A 26360-nucleotide genomic window follows, 5' to 3' on the forward strand; every position below is an offset into this window, starting at 1 on the left:
CTCTAAGAGCATATACATAAGTTAAACAAACTAAATTCAATCAAAGGAAAAATTTAGAAAAACGAATAAATTGTTAAGAAATCTATAACAAAAAAAATTTAAATCATAAAACTAATACACTTCAGCAAACAGATTCACTTAATTAACACAATACCAAAATGCCATCAATGTATAATGCTTTCAAAACCACAACATTATTCTCAAATTCAATTATCAATTTCCTGGAAATGCAACTATTAATTTGCATATTCTACACTATATCCTTTAAAATTAGATTGATGATATAAGGATGACAACATGAAGCACTCTCTATGAAATGGAAATTATTGTAGTACATGCCAACAATGACTTTGTATTTTAAAAGTTTTTCTATTTCATAAAATTTTTGAATATTTTGCAACTTTACAGAAGGTGTGGTAAATTTAAAAAGCAGTTACTTTTCTCTTCTTTTTTTGCACAAAATGAATTTCAATTTTATAAAAAAAATCCAAAAACAAAAAAATAAAAATTTATATTTTTTTTTTCTTTTTATTTTTTCTTTGTTTTTAGCACTTTTCCAAAAATTTTTTGAAAAAAAGTGCTTATTAGTTTCACTCTGTCCGTCCGTCCGTCCGTCCTTCCGTCCGTCCTTCCGTCCGTCCGTCCGTCCGTCCGTCCGTCCGTCCGTCCGTCCGTCCGTCCGTCCGTCCGTCCGTCTGTCCGTGTGTCTGTTTACAAAACTTCTACATTTTTAAAGATAGAAAGCTGAAATTTAATACGTACATAGATCTTTACTAGAAACTTATTTTTGTAGAACAAAATTTTTACCTATCTCCCCCCCTCTAGAAGTTATACCCCGCCAAAGCACTAAAAATGGCCTATTTTAACTATTTGTTGCAATGAAACCATAAGCATTTTTGAAATTTTGCAAACGCAGAAAGGCTGTGGCTTGCTTCCCCTACCGCGGTATACTATAGTTAATTTTTAGAAAAACAAAATGGCCATTCAAATTTACCGTTATCTACAGTCCTTTTTTACCAAATTTTTGATGTCGTTTTTCTTCTAGACCCCAGCCTGTAGAAGCTTGAAATTTTAGGGGCTTTTAGACATTAACATGTAGTTCATTTCGTTAGAAGAAAATTTTTTTCCATCTCCACCCCCTCTCAAGTTATGGCCTCTTGAAATTTGTAAAATTTGCATTTTCGACACCTTATATTTCTGAAACCGCAAGCTTCTTCAAATTTCTATAAACGCAAAAGTTAACGGTAAATTCCATGATATTAAAAAATATAATTATTTTTCTTAACTCACACAACTAACCCTTAAAATCGAGCATTATGTTAACCCCTGCTTATATTAATTTTTGCTTTATTTCAAAGACTGCATAAATCGTTCATCCTAAATATATGCAATCCTAGAAATAGTTTTGTATATGAATGAAAAAAATTTTAATAGTGTGATAGGTATACATACTCGTAGACTGTATTTAAAAGCAGAATTTTCACTTGTTGAAGGGAAAAGTGCTACAATACAAACCATTGGTTTGACCCAACTTTATTTACTCTAAACTTTATTTAAAAAACATAAATTCTGCATGTGTTCAAAATTGCACAAAATGAAAAGAATAAGTTTTGTATGAAAATTATCATGTTTTTACAAAATAACTTTATTATAAAAAAAAAAAAAAAACACGTAAACCATAAAAAAAATTTTTGCAACACGTTGCAGTTCTAATTTTAAAAGGAAAATTTTAATTACATAAAAATGCTTGTAAAACAGAACGTATGATACGGCATCTAAAAATATCAGGCTGACATTATATTCAATTCATCACAATAATTTACATTTATTTCTATAAAAACAAAGATATTTAACTAATAAAATTTATTATCGAGAGCAATATACAATACTGTGAGAACAGTTTAGTTAATAAAGTTACACACAATATGCTAAATCCGAAAGTCTTGTAATTGAATTTTCATGTATACCCATGCATTTTAATAAATTCGAATTCGGAAGTGTAAACTTTAACCAAATTTAAGATTATTGTATCTACCATTAAATGATTTGCATATGAGGTCTCCTTATTATTCACTTCCCGGTAGCAGCGGCACGTTGTGTTAAAGCACTCCCAGCCTAGTCTCACACTTTCCATGTAGAGTGCCGTTAGGCAGAAAATGTTCCGTCGAAACAACGTCAGGAGCCCATTTGTAGGTACGTTAGGCAATTTAAGAGCCAGAATTGCTAGCCGGCAGTCAGTCACTATGTCTACATTACTAGCCGTATTCGGCCGGTAGAACATGGAGAAACGCATTCAAGGCATCCGCAGGATTTTATCGTCACTATATGACACGATGCGCGAACTGTAAACTTCAAACTATAAACGAAAATTTGTTTACTAGTAATACCTTAAAAAAGGAAAATAAAATATAAAAAAAAAAAATAAATGTGAATATCAACCTATATAGTTCCGAAATATCTTCCATTAAAAAACCATTATAATTCCATAAACAAGGACTCGAAAAATGGTTATTTATCACACAATATATATATATACAGAAATCTATTAATAGAAAAATGGAAAAAGGATAATATAAAAACACTATCTTTACTAAATTGTAATTTATTTACAACACAGTAGCATACCTAATGGTTATAGGCTTTCTCTTACATAGATGAATAAATCCTAATGATATTTTATTAAATAAGGAAGTCTACTAATACTAAAATACAATGTGATGCACATAACAATAAAAGTATTAAAATATCTGAACAATAAATAACAACATTCCATGTATGTATATATGTCATTTTATTTCTTAAAATCCAATAAAATCTACTGTCTGTATGTAACTCATAAATGAAATAAAATTACAAATACAATATATAACGTATTTCTAATAATACAGCATGATTAAGAACATATATTTCTCTAAATCCAAATCAATTTTTAGTGTGTATCATATTCGACCTTTATTTCATATCATATTCGAACTTTTCAAGTAAAATAAACGAAACATTTATGATTCTTAACCGGAATTGTTAAATATATTATTAAAGGTACATATATTTAGAAATATAAATAGTTACAGAACGGAGCTCCTAAATACAAAAAACGAAGAAAAGCATTACACTCCATGGTCCATAAACTTTTCATCGATTAAAATTTCAGTAAAAAACCGTTAACAATATAGTTGACACTTCATTATATGTATAAGCCCAATATAAAATGTCGATTAATTCAATCATCCTGGCAGTACAATACTTACAACTGCGGAGGGATCAAAGAACACATCGAAAACAGGCTGGCTCGGGCGGCATTTGACATATCAGTACATCTAAATTTGTGATTCACAAGTATTAAATTCAGTCCTTTTGTATGGCAATCATAATTCCCGTCTATTAATTCAACATCACCCTATTAAAAACAATATATGGATAGTTTTTGAATGGAACAATAAAGCCTTTTAATGCTCTCTGCTTGATAATGAAATTTTCTAAGGATATAAAATTGTTTAATTGAATTCAAATTTAAAATAGAAAATTGAATTAATCCGGGAATTATTTACAACAAGAAAAAGGAAATTCTTTATAAGGTTTTAGAAAAAAATTTTACTCTAATTACTTAAAATCTACATACACATATTTATACAACAATAAAATGTACATGTAAAAATGCATAAAGAAAGCCTAAATAACAAAATAATTGCTTCAATCTGCTAGTTTTTAATCCTAATTATTTTCAAAAATATATTCTTTATAAAAGCAATTTCGTTTACAGATTACAATAAGTTTTTAGTTTCTGGTATTTTGGATTTCATATATAAAGTACGTAAAATAAAACCATATAAAATTATGAAAACAAAGTTTCTACACAAGAAAAATTTTGTAGTTGTAAATTTGTAACACTATGAGATCAAGTTAACCCTATACAATAACCGAAAATTCTACAGTAAAAATGTAATTTAGTATAACAGTCATGACTCTCAAGACTGTTTGACTAACTCGCACTAAATTATATGAACTTAAGTGATCTATAATATATGTGATCTTGTTAAATTTCTATATAAGAACTGCTAATATAAAATATAATATAAATTGTTGGCTCTAGTTATAATAGTTTTTAAGCAAGAAATTTATTAATTTTGCCAGCTTGCAAATTATATACTTTGTTTTCCTACTCTTAATATGCAATTCTAATGAAATTCTTTAATATAATCATTTTAATTGAATAAGAATAATATACATATTTATAAAGTCCTTTTTAATTGAAAAAATTAACAAAGCATAAATTTTTCATAATAGCGTTTTTTAAAAAAATCTACTCCTAATAAATTATACAATTTTTGTTTTCCAGTTCAAAAATTTCAAAAAATTTTTGTATTAAGAAAATTAGTGCCAAAAAGAATGCATTTTCAGAATGAAACAAGGACAAAAACTTATACTGTATTTCAACCGTAACAATTGAAATTTTTAAAACTGGATACCATATTGAGTATTCAACTTATTTCATTGTTAATAAGTACATTTTTTTTTGTCGGAGCTGTAAGTGAATTTCAATATTAGACTATATTTTTTTCTCCATTTTGAAACTTTTTAAAAAAATTTTAATATTCATCCACAAAAATTCATAATTAAATTACATAATTATGTTTTGAATAAAGCAAGAAAATTTTTTAAAAATCCTAAAAAGTACTGCTTAAATTTTCAAAATTCTGAATTCTATTTTTCATTTCTATTGCTGTCACAATAAAATATTAAAACATATAACATATATACAAATTAAATTTTGTACATGTTCCGTTCAAGGGAACATAACCCAACAAAAACATACGTAAAGGAGTATTTTTAGGGAAGTATAGTTGCGCTCAATTATTTCGGTAGATAGCTTGATATTTGTAGAAGAAAAGAATGCATATATAGATGTTGAATTTTTATATAATGCAACTCTCACACAAACCACCGTTCTATTTAATAACGGCTCAAAACCACTTCGGACAAACTTACAATGTTAGATAGAATTAAAACCATGCTATTTCTGGTATTTAACTTGAACAACAATGTGCATTAAAATTTTTTTATTTAATAAAAAATTTTGAAATTTCAAAAGTATTAAAAAAAATAAATTCAAGTTTTGAAACATTAAAAGAATAAAAAAAACAAAAAAAAAATTATTTTTAGCATTTTTAAAGTCCAAGGGTGAACTAAAACTCAAATTAACAAAAGAGGATTATATATTAACGCCCATACGTAAGGGAAAATGTTAAAGGCTAATATCAAATAAGAATATGAAATAAAATAATTCACTTAAAATGATTTTTACAATCCTGATTTACAACGCAACTATTCCCATAATAGATACTGAGAATAAAAAATTAAAACAAAAAAACAAAGGACATTTCACATTTACTCTCTTTATGCTCTATAATTCAATTACAACTAAAATTCACAATATTCTACACAATAAAAACTACACAAATATACTCGTACCAATAAATGAAATGAAACAAAAAATATGATTTTTTTTTTTTTTGAGAAATTACGAAAGAGTTATAAAAACCTAGCAATCAGTCAATGCAATTTTTTCAACTAAAAACAAGACCCTATTATCATTATTAAAACAAAAAAAAAAACTATAAATTATAAGTATATCCACACCAAATATGAACACCAGTATTCAACAATATAAATTTGAAAAATACATAGAAAATATGGTGAATTTTAGTTGGTGTCTTTTTATTGTTAATACTTCGGGTTATTATTGATGATACTATAAATAACGATCAATCAAAAAGGATTTTTTCTTTTCTTTGCTTTTTGTGTTTTCTGATAAAAATCAAAAATATTATAAGGCTATTAGATCCATTGTATACTATTAGAGTTTATATAAGGACAATTGTGAATTTCTCTCGAAAGTAAAATTTAATTTTGATTTATTCCCTTTATACAACATAAAAAGGGATAATGTTCTTTTTATTTCTAAAACACAAGCCTTGTCCATTTTTACTCTTTGTTGTTATTAAAAAAAAAACTGAAAAGATAAATGCTTTAAAACAAGAGCTTTGACTTCAATTTTCAATGGAATTATTTGAGAGAAAAAATACTTTACAATCGAATTAAAAATTTTTTTTTCTGATAATGCTTTTAGTTTAATTCAAAATTTTTTTTTGCAAATAATCCCACTAATTTTCTTTTTTATTTCTCATATAATATTTCTCATTACAACTGCTTTGATTCATGGAGATTAGTTTTGATTACATTACTAAGAAAAACATAAATGAAAGCATTAGAAAACTGGCAAAATGTGAGCCTTTACAGGACAAAATTTGAAGTATTTGGTATTACAATTTTTAATTGAGAAAAATAAACGAATTTGAACTGACGTACACGCTCATATGTTTTACAAAACGATTCTCAAGAATTCTGACAACATAAAAATCGATCTTCAAAAATATTATCGAACTAAATTTGTAAAAGTTTTAAAAACATTTTCAAATAAGAGGTGCCAAAAGTCCATGTTTAATCAAAGTTTTTTCGTTTTCTTCTCGGAAGATTATTTACAAGGCATACATAAATCGAGAAAAAAAAGAGAAAAAATAGAGTTGACCTTGTCCACTGTGTGTCCCAAACTACTACTGAAGTTGTATGGAAACTACCAGAAAGAGCCAAGCAATTTTAACGAATTTCACCAGATGCATTAGCCCTACTAATATATTCGCTTGTGTGTAATTTCAATACCATAGTTTTTATAGTTTCTGAGATATAGCCAAATAAATTTTGAAGTTGTATGGCAGCTACCAGAACCAGTACTTCGATCAGGTCCAATTTAGATAGGGTTCTGGAACTTACTACAGTAAATCATTTGTGAAAATTTGATGAACTTAGCTCAATTAGTTTCTGAGTTATCGCATGGGACGGACGGACGGGCGAACGGAAAGACGAACGGACAAAAAAAAACTAAATCAACTCAGAATTCGACGCTGATTAAAAACATACAATTGAATCTATATCTCAAAGCATTATTTATTAGCGTTACAAAGTGTAAAGCAAATTTATTATACCCGGATATAAAGAGTAAACAAGATAGATAAGAGGCTTAAATTTCGGCCACAAAGTTATTCAATAATAATTTGTAGAATAGTTTACTGGTGCGTTATTAATTAAGGGTTTTCTTAACACATTTTAAAAATGTTTACAACAAGTTGTTAAAATTTTGTATTAATTTTTCCATAAAATATAAAAACACGTAAACGTCCTCTCATTCAGTCACAACTACAGTGGCAAATATACAATAATAATGTTTTAAGAAAGTAAATAATTGCTGATATAAAAACCATAAAACTAAATGTAAATTTATTTTTTTCCTAAAAAAATTTCAATATACGAGTATATAGAAACTGCCCACATATCATGAAAGAATATTTTCTTTTCTTTTAAAATTATAACAGGGAAAACATAAAATTTTATTATACTAAACAAAATAAAACTTAAATATTAAAATATATTTATTTTCTTTCGTCCTAGTTTTCATCCTATACAAGTATATTATTATGCTCTTATAAAAAAAAATTAAATAATTTTTATATCCTTTTTCTTTTCCTCAAATTTATATGTTCGCTAACTGACAACATTTTATTGTAAAATATATTCCATACACTGTGTATATTCTTCTTCATATCATTATATAATATTTAAGGTACATTAAGCTATTTTCAAAAGAATATACATACAAATATAAGAGTTTATGTATATATATAATTCATTCTCTTGGGAGTTTCACCTGAAACATAAAACTAAAGAAAATTTATGGGTTTATTTAAAAAAAAAATAAACTTTTCAACTGATATTAAATAAATTCATGTGGGTGAATTTTTTAAATGATATTATATAAGAAAATTTAGATCAAATTTAGTTTACTAAAGTTTATGTGACGTTATAAAAACTTAAGAGTTCTTCTTTAATTCACAAAAATATCAATTACCTATATTAATATCTAATTTAATTGTAGAACTCAAAATGAATTAGGTTCTAAATTATTAAAACAATGAAAGAATTAAAATAAGAAATTTATTGGAAAAATTCACATTTTTGGATTTTTAAAAATATTTCTTAACGATTCTTAATTCTTAAATTATATTTCGGTTTCTTGTAAGCCCATAAAACTGCATAAAATTTCTTTTCATTGCAATTTAATGTAAAATATATCTTGATCACGTTTTCTCCTTCCTTCCCTATAGTTATCAATTTCCGGTTATACACATCAAAATTTTTGAAAGTATAATCCAATTATATCTTACTCTTTATTACATCCCCATAAACTTGTATTGGTAAATCAGTTTATACACATGCGATTCTGGAATTGCTAGAAATTATCTTCAGAAGTAGAGGAAGAACTCTGGAAACAAACCCCAAAACTAAATTTTTTTATTTTTACCGAAAGAATTACATGCAAACAGCGAACACCATTTGTAACAGCATCATATTTTGGATGTTGAGTTTTCAATAGATACGCACTTTTCTATTGGAGGGGAATATGAATAAACTATTTTTATGGAGAGTTCGGTCAGTTACTCTGTTTGTGCACGTGTATATCTTAAGTTCTGCTGAATTGATTTTGATGAAATTTTATATTTTTTAGTTTATTTCACGTATATTGCCCGATTTCTTTTCTGATACGTTAACCTTCGAGAAGTGAACCTTTTTCCGAGCCGTTTTTACATTTTTTACCATATCTACGGAACTAATTGATGAAATTTCTTGAAATTTAATATTTGAGTACTGATTATCGAAACCAACTAGTGAAATTTCCAGGGAATTCGAATTGGTACAAGGCTCTACCAAGAGCTTACAGTGTCCTTAACATTGTAAAGAAGTTTCTAAAGAGAATTTTCATAATCTTCTGTAACACTTTCACTAAATTGGAAAACATAAATTGCGGTCGGATATGTGTTGACCACATCAGAGGTTTTCTTTCTTAAGAGTTTGGCTTAAAAAGGTTTAAAATATGAATTCCTTTTTCACGTTACGTAACAAATACGTCATTGTAGCCTTGTATGCTTTAACATTCTATATATAAATAAAATTATTATTTTGCTTATTCATTTTACAAAAAAAATACCAACTTGTAAGTCAACGTATAAAAATTAATTATATAAAAATATTAATAAATTGCAATAAATTAATTTTTTTTAAGTATTTTTAAAAATTTCACAAGTTTCCGGTTTTTTCTTAAGTTTTCTTTTTATAAAATTTCATAAGAATGTATAATTTCCCTTTAATTTAGTTTAATTTCCCAAAGAGGAATTTTAATTTTAATATTTTTAAAAAATTATGCTATTTTTTTTCTTTAATTTCTTAAGTTTAATAAAAAGTACAAATTTTTAGCCACAAGCATCACTTAATAATCTTATTATGTCCATCAATTTTGACTTTTTCTTACATAATATTTTCTCATTAAAATTCATCAAAAATTATTCAAAGAAGATTTTCGTGTAATCACCTCAATCATTTCCCCCCCACCCTAAAAACTTTTAACTTGATTCAAAAGTTTTTTTTTATTTTAATCAATTTAAATTTACAGAAGAATTTTTTAAAAATTTTTCGTTTTTCTTATAACAAAAAAAAAAAAAATTAAAATAAAATGGCTCTTTCATTAAAATTATTATGTTTGACAAGATTAACATCAAAGTTCCCTTTAAATATTTTTAACTTTAATTAATGTCATTTATCATTAAATAAAAAACCATTACTGGTCGTCGTGTACATTAAGAAAAACTTAATGTGATAACATCAGGGATAACATCTGTTTTTTTTCTGTTTTCTATGCTTTTTTTTTATAATGACGGTTTCTTTTATAAGAGACTTTCTTTTTATTGTTACCTTTATTTTATCTAATTTAAAAATTAATTTTATTGCAAAATGTAAAGTGGGCGCCTACAGGCATCGTATATTTGCAATAGTTATATTATGTATAGCTTAATGTTTTATGTTATACTTATTGTATAAAATTTATAATTCCAAAATTTTATAATTCCAATATTTAGGTTTCAGTCTGTTTATTATAACAGAAGTCATCCCGCATTTACATCCTTTATTGCCATATAGTGACATTCTAGGTCTTGAAAAGTATTTTAGTTCAGTTCACCCAAATCTATAAAATCCCATTTATTATAATCAGAAAATCTCATCTATTTCGATTTTAGTAGAATCGAAGTGATTCTAATATTATGATCTAAACATAATGCTTAAGTGTGATTATTTAGTAAATATTAAAAATCTTAATTAATCTATTGCATCGGTATCTAAATCGCCTTGCACATTTTATCAATAAAGCCGATGAACCACTATTATTAATATGTCAAATTTTTTTTTGAACACGATTAGTTTGTCCGCCTCACTAATTTAAGATTCTCAGTAGTTTTATCACTAAAATTCTAAAATGCTATACAAACATATATGTATGTACAAATATATTTTATTCTTTAACTTAAAGCACCACAAAATTATTCGACAATCTTTATTTAGAAAAAAAAATGGTGACAAAAACTTTATGACTTTTAAGATAGAATTGTGAATATTCGACAAAAATATTTACATAAAATACTATATATAAGTTTAAATTATATTTAAATTAACAATATGTCTATATACATACATATATAGTATTTAAATGTATATAATAATAAAATCAATTAAATTACAAGGCATTTACTTTCTCCATCATATCATATCTCCCTCACACTTACAAACAAAACCTTAAAGTATTAAACTGTTCTAAAGAAATTTTTAATGATATTTATGTATATATACAACACAAACACCTACACAAAATTATGCAATATGTATAATGAAATATATGTATATATGAATGGTCGCGGTATGCTGAAATTCATTTTTCCGCTTCTGTGAATAATTTAAAAATGATTTTTAACCTATTTGGAAAATTTATGTTTTTATACATTCTTGAAGGATATTTATGTTGAATATTTTGTAATAGAATTAATTTTAACGGGACATTGAAAAGTAGAAAATTATAATTTACATTTTATAGTCAAAATTTTTAATGGATATTAGAAAAGAAAGATGGCACTTTTTTGACACAAGCTTTTAAATTGAAAGCAAGTCATCGTTCAAACACAAAATATTATTGTATTGCATATACTTAAGATACATAATATATAATTGGGAAATATTTGGAAATTTATTATTATTTTTTATAAAGATATTTGAAAATTATATCAAATTAAAAATTTTAAATGAAAACTTTTGTTAATTTATAAAAGCAAATCTTTTAAAGAGCAATATTTTGGCATTATTATAACTCGAAATTCTCGTAAAACATAAACTTTCATGTACAGATTTTAATAAGGTGTACATATATACGTGCACGTACATGTATATCATCGATATTACAGGCACTGAAAAAATTTCAAAAAAATTTAAATGAAATAAAATTTTCCCTTTAATTTAAAAAGTTTATTCAGAATTCTTTATAGTTATGTTTTTAATAGAATAACTGTAAGCATTCTTAAAACTACCTACTCAGTATTTAAAAATTTTATACACTTAAATGTTCAAAAGACCAATTTTCTGGACCATATACTATATTGACTTTAAATGCAAATAAATTATTTTGTTTATTTACAAGATCACATAAAAAATATGAACTCAGAAGGACGTGCTAACTAAAGAAGATATCTCTTGTAAATGTGGAATTTTTTTAATTTAATTATTAGTCTGGTTATGTTTATAAGACAGGATGAATATTTCAACTATCTCGTTGTAGAAAATTAGTCTATAAAAAAATTTTGACTCATGATTCTAACTGAAATATCAGCTAGGGTGGATAATTTGACTACTATTATAATAAATACAAGCCAAAAATTTATGCATATAAAAATTTTATTATATTTGAAATTTTGAAATTGAAGTAAATGGCAACATCTCCAGGCGTAGATTATATCAAAAAAATTTTAATTAAAATTAAAATGCTTACGTTCAAAACTAACAAATTTCATGAAAAAACTATTTTAATTTTAAAACAATCTTGTTTCTCTATAGTAACGTGGTTCTGCAACAAATTTATTGCACATAAGTAAATTATACAAACAAACACTATATAAATATAAAAATTATTTAGATTTTCAAAATTTTCAATTTATTAACTTTTCCTATTTGTGAAATAAAATAATAAAAATATTTATTTTATATATTACCTATAAATATTTGTAAATATACTTGTATTTTATAAAATAAATAGTGTAGAATATGTAGTGTTCAATTCAAGATATAAAATATATTAAATTTAATTCTCCAATTTTTACACCATCCCTCTTCATTCATTCAAATGAATGTCCATTATTTTTATTACTTGGAAACAAGAATATTTTTTGAACACAAAAGATTTCCTTTAAATTAAATAATTTTCTACAAAAATTTTGAAAAATATAGATTCCATTTTTCCTGTAAAAAATATTTCTACATAATTAATTGCTTTAATGAATTTTCAAGAATTTCAAGTAAAATTGTAAAATATTTGAAAAGAAAATGGAGTTGGAATCTTAAACATCTATACGAATAAAATATAAAATGAGTTTTTTGGTAAAAAAAAAACTTCATTAAAAAAAAACCTCAAAATTTTTGAATATGCATAAAACTACGTAGTACAGCTTTATCCTTTAGTGAATTTCAAATGATTGGCATATCTAACACAGTAGCAGTATGTAAATTTTCCATGCAGAATAAGATATATTGATTGGTTCGCAAGATATCTTGTCGACGCATGTCGGGCTGTCTAATTAAAATATGGTTAGAATAATGAATTCAAAGGACTGTCAAAAACTGCAAATCTAACTTATACAATTCAAAATTATAAAAAAAAAAAATTACCAACAATCAAGACTTGAAGGATCGCTTCCTCAAATGAGACAAACAAAATACATAGACTTACATGAATTCTTTGTAAAAATTATTCAGAAGCAGATGTGGTCAAAAATAAATATACCCATACTATAGATAATTTCTTCTCAGCATTACACAACATTTTCTAACACACAGCTCGAGCCAATGTCGCGCTCATGTTTTTCCTGTATTCTAGTTTGACGGCCCAAGGTTTCTCAAGCAAAACTTCTACTTCATCAATCCGTCCAGACCAAACCAGATGATCCTACGGTACAAAACAGAAACCTGTTCCGACACTCTCGAACCGCTTACTAAATGTCCCACATTCGGTCTGCCGAACTTCATATCTAATATCTCCTATGTAACCCAAGTCTTGAAAGTTAGAGCATTCCTTATATTAAATATTTCTAGGTTTTCTTTAATTAAAAATTCTGGTAAACACTCAACTAAGTGAGTCTGAAGTGTTAGTGTTGCCACTTCACCATGCCTCGTGATGTACATTAACGTCATAACCGATGATAAGTGACTACTTTTTCCTATTGCAATGCACTATCAGTTTCTATATTTCCGGTGGGAGAACGTATGCTTTGTCTCCAGTAAAATAAAGTTAATATTTTTTCTTATTAGAATGCAGGTCCTGGAAAGGTCTTACCCATAATTATAAACACCTTACCATTAACATCTTATCATTTTCTTGTTTTGTAAATAATTGCATAATTCACACAGTACTCTTACCTGTAAATAAAATAGAAAGAAAATATAAGTTAGTATGTATTGAAATATGCCGAAATTAATTTTTTTTAAGGAAAAATATTTTCAAAATCTATGAATTGCCGGTTTTAAGTACATATTATAAAGTTAAATAAAGAATCAAAAAATGCTTCAAGTTATTTTGTTAATTCTAATTTTCAACAGTGGTTCGTATACATATATAAATTTATTTAATTAATGCAAAACTTGACTAAAGTAATAAAAGTCAAAAAAACTCGCTAATCATTTACCATTAAAAATTCTTTTTTGCAATTCTACTTTTAAAATTAAAAATAAAATAACAAAAAGAAGCCTTCTTAAAATATTCAATATCTTTGTGGTTCCATCTCATTGATTCTTAAATATTCTTTGTTTTTCCTTTCGTGTTTTCATCCTCATTATGCTGAGTACGATAATATACCAACGCTTTCGTAATTCTTATATAACATCTTAATGTTTAACATTTCGCAGAATTTCTGTTTTTTTAGTTATTTATTTTTATTACTATTTCGACCCGTGAGCATATATTTTTATACCTTGAAGTACTTCTGGTACGCGGCTAGAGTAAAAATTTTCAAATTAATTTCATTAAAACTTGATCAAAAAATTACAAAATCGAATTTAATAATAATTAAATAAGGTCTTAGAAATTTTCAGCGCTGTGGTCTAACGGGTACGATTGAAAATTTATCTATTTTTTTAATTACATGAAAATATCATAATTTACATGAATTTTCCACGAAGTCTAATCAACGAATATTTTCCACAAAACAAATTTACTCTATTCCAAAATAAAATCATGTAAAAATAAAATTGCTTTCTCAGTTATGAATTATTCATTTTAACCAGATAATTATTTTTCAGACTTAATTATTTTAGCTCTAATCACAATATATATACTCGTAAAATTAACATGCTCGACCTTCTAATCAACCACAAAAATAAAGCTTAATATTTTTCGTTTGATGTTTCAAATTAATACCAACCTTCCATTATTAATTTAAATCACAAATAATATTGTGGAGCTTCATTATCATACTGAAAATCGAAACAAAACACATGCTTTCTTTTCTAAGAATAAATTCATACAATAATAGCCTTGAATTTAAGATTGATTTACTTTTCAATATTTTCATTCTGTTCCTTTTAGGAGTGCACACTGCCAGTCCGTACATACTTTTAAATTAAATCGACATTTATTCTGAGTAAAAATAACAGCGGTAAGCCATCAATAAATAACGAAAAAAATTTAAATTGCGAAAAAAAGAATTATTAATAGAAAATTTTTTTCCAGGTTTTTTCTTCTACTTATTTAGCTTGTATAATAACAAAAAGTGCAAATAGAAAGGTCCATAAGGATTCAATAACAAAAAAAAGAGACAGAAAAAAAAATGGAAATAGTCTTATTAACACGCCATGTTCATTCTCATATTAAGGGAATAATTAAAAAGACGCATACATAGAAACATTTAGATTCAGTCAATTACTCAATTGCACACATACAAAAAATTTACACAAGAAAAAAAAATCTAATGTGATCAGTACGCAACCGATCGTAATTGGTGTTCTAGTTTAGTTATCAGAAGATTATGAAAATACATTTTGAATACTTCCTTTCAATTTTAGGGAGGTTAGCAAAATTTTAGCCAACTCCTAGAAAAATATAAGTTAAGCTTTTAGTAGAGTTTCGTTAAATGCCATCTAAATTCCATTAAAAGTTCGTCAGTTAGTTTCTGTTATAACTAAAATCCAAATATCAAATTTTAAGAAATTCCATTTAAATTCCATTTGATTTCGATCCCAGAAATATGAAATCGACACGGAAAAAGGTCCACTTCCTGAGACATTACATATCCCAAAAGTTGATCAATCCGTGACTACTTTATTTACACTTCCCTACCAAAGAGAATTGTATTTTCACAGAAAACTCGATATGTAAAATTTGATGCCATCACATGACCTTCCTTATTGCATACGATGCGGTCAATAAAAAGAAGGTTACTAAATTGAATTTTCTGTAAAAATTAATTACTTTCATGAAGGTCAAGTTTAACAGAAAAAAAAAAAAAAACAAATAATTTTATCATGAGTCCTTTGAGTATGAAATATGTTTTTGCTGGTTGGTGTTGTAACAGCGTGAACAAAGGATATTGTAATATTATTAATCGCCATCTGCCAATCATTCAAAAATCGTAAAATGTAAAATTTTCGTGCGTAAAAACAAGAAAAATCAATTAAATTCGAAGGTTAAAAATGATTATTTCATAAAAATACGGAAAAGGATCAAAGAATTTGTGAAAATTAGTTAATAATTAATTTTAGTTTTAAACTTTTTCTTTGATGTATTCATATAAATTATAGCCCAAAGGCTTAAATGAACATATTTTTAACTATTATTAGAAACTTAGTTTTTAGTTTTAAACTTATTAGAGGGCCACTTGAAAATTGGAAATTGAATGAAAACATTACGATGAAACTAAATTTTCTTTCTTATCAAAATTTTTTATATAAAAAATTAAATTTACATCTAAAACATATCATTCACTTAATTTCTTTTAAATACTCCCTGACATTTGAAACTGGTCAAGTAAATTCTCGTCTCGTTTACTCACACAATTCTATCACTTTAAAGCGTCTCATTAAATATATTTTACCTGTAATATAGTTAACGTTAAGAAACAAAAATTTATGCACTTCATTCAAATCATTTAGAAAAATTACAAAATCCAAGAAAATCTTTTATTCTAATTTTTCTTCCATTATTTTCCATTAATGATTTTCATCTTTTAATTTATATCTGGTGTTGAAAAACATTCTTTACAATTTACCTTTACGTAAAGTTTTCTCCTTTATCTTTGAAATTAGAAAAACAAAAATAACAAAAACAGAAATTGTTTTGTAAATTATCCTCAAAAGCGCAATTAAAGAAAAGCAACAATAGATTACATACTCTATATATAGGAACAATTTAAACTTATTTATTTAAGGACAAAAACGAAATTAAAGAATCCAAAGACAAAAGAAATTTTTTTTTTTATTTGCTCTCAATTTAAGATTCACTTTTAGATTTCAAACTGATTCTCCTTTTTAAGAAAATTTATTATTTTATTTTTTCTAATACAAAATGACACTAGCCATTATTTAAGGATGAATTCAATTAAAAGTATAATCAAAGTATACTTGAAAAATTCACTTAAAGAATTGAGTAGCAAAAAAAAAGCTAATATTATGATTTTAAATAATTATCAGATTTATCAAGTTGAAAGAAAATACCATATTTAATTATAAGGCAACTAATTGAAAGGATAAAAAATAATATTTTATTTAATTGGAATTTTTATATCGCTTTGATTGTTCATTTAATTTATCAGTTTTAATTGTTTGGTTTTAATTTATATGACTTATGCCAGGTATTAAGTTTATATCGCAAACATATGATATGTCTTCAATAATCAAATACTAAGCCCTAAACAGTCTCCAACAGCTGGTTAATTTCTAAAGTATATTGTTATTCTCTTACAAGTGGTTCTGTATCATGTTTGTCACAAGTGGTACGCATCTTGTAACAAACATAGAATAAATATAGATGATAATTTTCTTTTAATGTTTACTCTAAGCTTTTCTCATATGTGTAAATCTGGGTGAAATTTAGTTTTAGCAAACTTTTAAAATCATACGTAATAAAATTATAAAGGGAAAATAAAATACTAAATTTTTTGAATAGTTTCTAAATTATATGCAATTTATGTAACAACAGTCTCTAATAATAAAAATTTCTCCTTTTTTAACCAGATGCTTTTCTTTTTCTAAATAATTTCCTTTTGTTTTCCCGTTTTTTTTTTTTTCATTCCATATAATATTCTTGTGTAAACGATTGTTAATAATTTTATTTTTAATTAAGGTTAAAAACCAATTCAGACATTAATTTACGTGATTAACATTATACGGAATTCTAGGAGAGGTTAAGAGAAAGAAACATTAAAAGAGAATATAATATATATATATATATATATATATATATAGCACATATCTATACATATACTTTTAAATATAAACATTTTAAATCCTTGGAATGAAAAAATAATGTTTTCATATTTTTTTTTTACATTTAAACAAAAAAAATATGTGTTTGAATTCAACAGGTTCCTCACCTACAAAATTTTCATATTTCTGTATATATATAGATATAGTTATTTGTATGTATGTATTTTGTGCGTATGTAAAACCAATAGAGGAGAAAGAAAAAAATTAAACAAAATATTAAATTGAAACTGAGGATAGAAAGGGACAAAATAACAAATTACTGGCAACAAAACTAAGAAAGAATCCTTGACTTATAATTAAGATTTTCTTCTATATTCTTAACCTCTTTTTTTTTTTCTTCCTCTTCTTCTTCTTCTTCTTCGTGTGTGTTTATTAAGCAAATATAAAAAAATTCACAAAAATTTATAATTTTTTGTTGATTTTTTTTTTTTGTTGCCTTGTCCTTGTGTACACACATAATCTAAATTATTCTTATTAAGGTTTTCTTTTTTGATTCTATGTTATTTTTTTTCTTTTTATTGTAAATTTTTTTTTTCCTGGTTTAATATATTTTAATTTATCAAATCATAAGAATTATCACAATGTGAACAAAATATAATGCTATGTACATATAGGGTTACTTATAAAAAAACTATGTGTATGTATTATAAACGAGAACATATTATATAAGTACACATAAATAAGTATACATAATACAATCATAAGCTTTGGAAAAATAAATACTTAAGGCAAGATGTTCCATTCAATTAATATAATTTTATTAGTACTAAATGTCGATTTATAGATAAAGAAAAAATTACTTAAATATTGGCTTATTTAAAACCAACTCCTCTCCACAAAAGTATAATATGCTTCCCTCCATGTTCTGATGGAGGAAAACGCATTTATAGCGAACCCTCAGAACTCTCCGCACCCATAATGAATTCAAAAGTATTCTCACATTATTATCACAAAATTTTCTTATGGCGCCTCCTATCGTTACTTTCCAAAAAATGCTAAAGAATTATGTTCAAACCTTCCGGCATTTCGAACCAGTCTTCCATTCTTCCTACCTCAGTTCTTTCCTTACTTCAATATAGAAATTTATTTTGTTATATAATCAAATCGCGGATTAGATAAAGGCGGCATTATTCACCAGCAGTTGCTATAAAAACAAAAACAATGAAGAATATTATTTAGACGCAATATGTGACTAATTTGGAGATAAGGCATATTCATAGTTTAAACTGAAAATCGACATATTATATATCACAATTAACATGAACTATAAATAGCCTATTGTAACCTGGAATAAATTCCAACCATAACCAAATGCGAAAATCAATAGAAGTTACACTCGACACAAGATAATGATTAAATGTTATATCAACTATATAGCACTCTACACGATTATATAGTGTCTTAAATTAATCTGAAATAACCTATCCCAACCAAGCCCAATCCTTATCCAGATACAAGCACTAAACTAAAGAATTATTGAAGCATATCAAAATTAAAATGTCTGTTAATATGACAAGGCTCGTTACCATTGCACCATTTACTTTCAAAAATAGTGGAAGAGTTTATACCTATAATATTCTTAAGTGTCATTATATTATTGAATTATATTTTAAATATATTTTAAATATATTATTATTTTAACAAATTTTATTTTATCTTTTGTTTAAGAAATTGAGGAGTATGTTTAAAAACAACATCAAACAATTTCGTTTGACATCTAAAATGGCATTGTTACAATATTACACAAGAAGAAATACAATTTTTGTTCTATAACAACAAATGAATAGAAAATTGACACAAAATGATCACTTTGTATTTTATATCACAAAAAGACTAAAATAAAAAAGGACATTAGAAATAATCTATAGCATATGTATAATATAAAACAAGAGAATCTCATTAATTTAGATGGATAATTAACCTTCGTCTATAGCATATATTTTTTATTTTTATTATTTTCATACATGTTTTGAATAATTCATATAGTTGCATGTATAAGTATGAATATATATGTATATATATATATACATACTCAGTTCATATAATATAAGAAGGTAGTAAATATTTTTGAATTAATGAAATAAAAAATGGAATTTTCGTTGTTCATGATACCAGATTTAATTTTAATTTTTATTAATTGCATCACATTCAAATTCGTATGTGTAAGTTTTCAATTTTACAACATTGAAAGTATTTAAATTTTAAATTTTATTCTTCAAAAATGTGGTTTGCTTAACCACCTTATATGATAGATATGAAATTCATTTTTGAAATTTAAGTTCATTCAAATTATATTTCATCATATAACGAATGTTAGCAGCCAATTGTTCAAATTAATTTCCAATTTTAAATTGTATAATTTAAAAAGATAGGCAATGTATATACCCAGCTCACTTGGAAGTAAATGGACAAGTTCTACTTCCCTTGAATACGGTTAAAAAAAGCAATAACTTGAATAATTTTTTTATAATAATATAAAATGTAGATTGCTTCAACCTATGTCATGGAAACAACTCACATCATTTCTTCAAAAAAAAACAGATTGCGGTAATGCAAATTAAAGCCTCTTCAGTAATTTATAACCGAAATATAATAAACCGCCGACTCAGCAATTAAAAAATATTTATGTAATAACAATTAACTAGTATAACAGTATGTATGTAAGTATATATAACAAATAAATTTCATTTAATCCCATTGACACAAAAATATCTTCCAGATATAAAGTTAAATAATATTCTTGTCATATACCAAATTTCTTCCTTCAATTATAATTCAAAAATTATCTTTAACTTATTAGAGAAAATCAAAAATGAGAAAAATTTCCGTGGTGTTTTTTAACATCCTACATTTTAAAAAAAAGTAAAACGTCAAACAATATTGCAACCTACATTATTATAAACATAATATTATTACAGTAAAACACGGTTAAGTGGATCACGCTTAAGTGGATTTCACGCTTAATTGCATCAAATTTTCGTGGCTTGTACTTTTTTCGATTTTTTCATATAAAAAAATTCGTTTAAGTGGAATTCGGATAAGTGCACAACACGCTTATCTGCACATATATTTTTTCCCTCATGTAATACTTAATATGTAAATTTATTCGGTTAACTGCACATCCCTGTTTTTATTTAGCATAAATGTCAAAAATGAAAAACTACACTCTCAACTACAAAATAAGAAAAGCAACACTATGTAGCTACACAAAATATTTTAGTTTCTGTCATTGTCAAATTTTGAGTGTTGAAAAATTAAAGTTATAATATTATAGTCGAATTCGTATAATAGTATAGTCGAATTCGTATAAGTGGAAAACACGCTTTAGTGGACAAAATTTTCTTGGCTGATCGATTTCCACTTAACCGTGTTTTACTGTATACTAACAAAACCCACAAACATGTGCATATATACATACATACAAATTTTTTATATTTTCTGTTTTTGAATAATTTTATTCTTATACATTTATTAATACGAGTATGCATAATAGCCTTGACTAAAATGTTTTACATTATTTTTATGTAAATGTACATTATATTTATGTAGGCATGTATATAAAAGTTAACATGAAACGTGTATAACTTGAACTTGACCATGAAACAATTATTGTGTATTTATTTATTTAGAGATTTCTAAATTTTTTGTTTATAAAAACATTTTGTATTGTAAAAAAAATAAATTTCGAAAAAAAAAAATGAGAAGAAAAACCTACAAAATATTTATTAAAATAAATTTGAGATTTCATTATTCCTTTAATCTCCTTTAAGTTACCTTGACATTTACCTTTCTGGTATAATGTATATATGTATGTATACAACATAAAACTTGTAATATGTAAATAAATTTTTTAACAAAAAAAAATTATTTTCTTCTAAAAATATACTTAATTTTTCTTTACGCTCTTCTATTATTATTGTACATGTAGGTAAAAGTTATAAAAAAAAAAAAAATTTTCCGGATAATTTTTTTATTTTTTTGTTATTTTTTCAACAATATAACAACAAAATAATAAAATAAAACCATATATATCATCACAATTCATTCAATTTATGATGGATAAAAAGGTTCTTCTGCCTAAAGTGATTTTATAACAAAAAAAACAACAGTAAAAAAAATAAAACAAAATAAAAAAGGAAAAAATAACATTAAATTACAATTTTTTTTTCTTTTATTACAGGAAACATTTTTGTTTAAATATTTTCGTTTTAGTCCTTTTTAGGTAAGTTAAAAAAGAAAAAAACCAAAAAGAAAATCTTCAATAAATGAAAAATCACTTTTATTAATTTCCTCACATTAAACAAAACACCCAAATAACCGAGAAATGAAAGAATAACAAAACAGGAAAATTCTCTTTTTAAGCTCTCACCTTTAAAAGTACGAGTATAGGAATAATATTTTGGGTGGCCATTTTATTTTATCCTTATATTACGCACATAATAATAATTTTCATGATCAGATAATATCCTTATGTATAATAATAAAATCGATGTCAAACTGTTCAACAAAAATCCTCTCATATACAAAAAAAAAAAGAGAAAGGAAATACACGTTTTAAGGTGTACAAAAAAAAACAAAACAAAAAAAAAAGGCAAGCGAAAAAAATTTTCTCAAACTAAAATATAAAAAAAAAAAAAAAGAGTACCCTAATCAGAATAATTTATCCGGTCAACAAAAATTACAATAGGTATAATCCTAAAAATTTAGCTCATGTACTTTAAAAACAAGATTATTAGGTATGTGTATAAAAGGCATTCATCCATTGAATGCATCATACATATGAGGCACATACTATATAACAATTTCATATACTATATATTTGTATTTAAATATCAAATATGTACATAAAATAATAATGTTTAATTTAAACTGTACAAATATTGAGGTAATATTATTTTAGAGCTCATGGATCATTAAATTACAAGGACATTAATCTATTTTAATATAAGATACTTAAAATGTGCGATTAACATATATTTTCAGTTTTAAATTTTTTAAATTTATTATTTTGGCCAAACTAAGTTTCCAGTTCGATTATTCCGCAGTTCCTTATTGAACAAAGTACTAGAGCGTAAAAGTTTGAGTTATGCAACAAAACACATTCTAAAAAGAAGAAATTTTTTTGACAATAGACTTAAAAATGAAATAAGCGACGTCTTGCCGAAAAGAAAATGTTTTCTATATAATTATGCAAATATTTTAAAGTACAGTAGCAACCTGCAAATTGAAAGCTCAATATTACTCACGAAAATAAGGCATGTACTCCAAAAAACCATATAAGAATCCTATACCTACGCAACAAGTGAAATATAAAAAAATATATGCTAATATAGGAAATTTAAATACGTGATTTCATTTTACGGGATCCTTTCGGTCTCATTTCCTAATATTCTTTTCTTTTTCTATATTTTTTTCTCACTTAGATTCAAATTATTGTTGTAATTTTTATTATTACTCTTATCATTTATATAATCATCATTACACACACATACACTGTATTATATTCGCTTGAATTCATTAAAACAAAAAATAAAAATTAAATAGGAATTTTTACTATTAATATGATAAAAATACCATGTACAAGGATAATAAAAAATAAAATTTTTTAAAGTCAGTACCTTTAATATAAGCAGACACAAAATGTTTATATAAGAACGAAAATAACAGAATTTCAAATTAATTGTATAAAACAGGATAACAACACAACAAACCCTAACCGGACCTTTTCCATTAAAAAATTTTTTTGAAAATAAAAAATCTCACTATACTCGTAGAATGGTCTGAATTTCATAATATTATATGGTATCTACGTAATTAAACACATAATTCTGAGCACATCATAAAAAACTTAAATTCAGAAAATTCCCTAAATAAATTCTCATATATATACAATAATCTGCTACGTACAATGTAAATGATACCCAGGCAAATTCTCTTTTTACCGACCGTATTGTGTAAACAATAGGTAGGTTATGTGATGGCAACAAATTTTGCACATCGAGTTTTCGGTGGGAACGTACTTCTCCATAGTAGGGAAGTGTAAATAAACTATTTTTAGCAACCTGTCGGTCTGTCGGTCTGTCGGTCTGTCGGTCTGTCGGTCTGTCGGTCTGTCGGTCTGTCGGTCTGTCGGTCTTTCGGTCTGTCGGTCTGTCGGTCTGTCCGTCTGTCGGTCTGTGTGTGCACGCGTGTATCTCAAGTTCGGCTGAACCGATTTTGATGAAATTTTACATGTAAGTTTATTTCCACCATGGCATGGATCGATCAACTTTTGGTATATATCAGGCCTCGGGAACTGCACTTTTTAGCGGGCCTGTTTTACATATTTGAACATTTTCAAGAACATACTCAACCGATTTACTTGAAATTTCATATATAAGTTTTGCTCTACCGTCGATGAAATCTCCTAACTTTTGGAAGAAATCAGGCGTCAGCAACTGGACGTTTACTACGGGCCAAATATACATTTTCGTGTATATAAAGAGAAATAATCAACCGATTTGATTGAAATTTAATATGTGAATTCCTCGTATGAAAACTATGAACATATAAATTTTTTGGAAAGATCAGAGCTCGAAAACTGATTTGCGGGCCGATTTTACATTTTTCACCATATCTACGGAACGAATTGATGGAATTTCTTGAAATTTGATATTTGAGTTCTGGTTATTACCGAAACTAACTGACGAGTATTTCAGGGAGTTCGGGTAGCACAAAGCGAAATTCTACTAAGAGCCAAATTTACATTTTTCTAGGTATGTTAACTATAAGCTTACTAATGTCCTAAAAATTGGAAAGAAGTATTTAACAGACATTTTTATAATAATCTGTAACACTTTCACTTAATTAGACAATACACATTGCGGTTCGTTATGTGCTGACCACATCAGATTTTTTTTTTTTAATTTTCTCTTTTCCCGTTCAATTTAATTTTTGCTCATGTCACTTTTGATTATAAAAAGAGTTCATTTTTGACCTAAAAATTGGCTTTTCGCGTTCAACTGTGTACCTTTTTTTTTCGCTTTTTAGTGTTATTTTTTTTTTTTCATTTAATTCACAAATTAATTGGATACATAGGCATATAAATTAAAACTCAATTTGAAAGGATAACATAGAGGAAAAATCGATAGTCAATACATCCTTATTAAAGATTTATACATCAATGCTAAAAGATTAAAACCCAATTAAATGTACGAGTACAGAAACTGGAATGTTATCAATGACACACGGTAGAATACTTAATTTATAAATACGTTAAATAATTAAAGGAATTGTAAAATTTTGCAAAAAAAAAACCATTTTTTTTTTTTGCAAAATAAATTAAAAAGAACCAGTCACTGATTTTGAATCGGAAATAATTGTTTAAGAATCGTTTATAAAAATATTTTTGCGGAGAGTTAATTTGCTTTAGAATTTTACGATATAAGCAAGTAATACTACATACTTTAAGAGTAAAACGTACCGATAGTAACTTCTTAAATGTCTTATATACTACATAACCATATGTATATAAAATTTCCGACTGGCAGTAATCTTCTCGAAGAAATACGAGCAATAACTCATTTCTTATTGGATCGAAATGTTGATCTTCCCGAACAATGCCTATTATTAAAAATTTTTAGTTGTAATGGAGAAACATGACCGATAAATCCAATTTAATAACCCAATCCTTAAATTACTTACAGTTTAATTCAAATTCGGGAGCACTAATTAATATCTGACAACCTATCATTAATTGAAAATGAATTAATTATCACAATATTTTGGTCTAAATTGCATAATAAAATGGTACCTTCAATAGGGATAATTAAATTTATCAAATTATTATAAAAGTAAATACTCACAATTCAAAACATAAAAATGCAAGAAGAATTCCGGAACAACTCATATCAAAAAAATTAACAAAAATACCACATTAATGGTCTCCACCAATAGTCCATTCAAAATAATATTCATAAGGTATAAAGAGATTACATAGCTTAGATTTAGTGAATTAAAATCCTTGAAATCATAAAAACGGATTTTTTTCCACATTCTTTTTTTTTTTGTTTTTTCTTTTTTAGTGTTGCTTTATTTTTACAACTGGTTTTTATATTTTCACTAATGGAAATTCAAAAAAAAAAACTATTGTTGTTTTGTTTTCAGAGAATTAAAACATTTTTTGTTTTCTCAATCTTCTCCACATTCTCCACATTCCCAACAATTTTCCATTTAACTATTTTACTCTATAGTATACAGTAACATTAAACTTGAATTTATTTTATAACAGAATTCATATGTATACAAAAACATATTGTATTTAATATATAAAATATTTATGGTGGCTGAGCGAATGAAAGAAGAAAAAAAAAAAACAAAAAAAATTAAAACTTACCCGATAGAAAAATCCTATCCTAGAGGATAATTTAATTTTATTGGGCCATTAAATTCATAGTTAATTTAAAAATATGATGATAGTTAAAATAATGAACGCCTAATTGGAAGGGTTCTCTTTGTTTTTATGTTTTAAACAATGCCGATCGTCCAAACCTAATGCATATACAAATAAAATTGTTCCCAAATTTATAAAACTTTATGTATATAGGAAGAGATTTATTCATTGAAAATTATTTTTTAAAAAAAATAAAGTTTTAATATTAAATTTTATATTTTTTTTATTATGCAATATATAAGACTTAGAAAATTTT

The 26360-nt window shown here is 25.6% G+C and overlaps 1 protein-coding gene across 2 annotated transcripts in view; it reads right to left on the reverse strand.

Moving 5' to 3' along the window:
• LOC129615550 (cap-specific mRNA (nucleoside-2'-O-)-methyltransferase 1-like) overlaps nucleotides 1–26360 on the reverse strand; it is a 140205-nt gene that overhangs the window by 50699 nt on the left and 63146 nt on the right. The window lies entirely within an intron of this gene.

The sequence above is a fragment of the Condylostylus longicornis genome, unplaced genomic scaffold (assembly GCF_029603195.1).
Source record: "Condylostylus longicornis isolate FDR11 unplaced genomic scaffold, ASM2960319v2 ptg000137l, whole genome shotgun sequence".
Taxonomy (NCBI): domain Eukaryota; kingdom Metazoa; phylum Arthropoda; class Insecta; order Diptera; family Dolichopodidae; genus Condylostylus; species Condylostylus longicornis.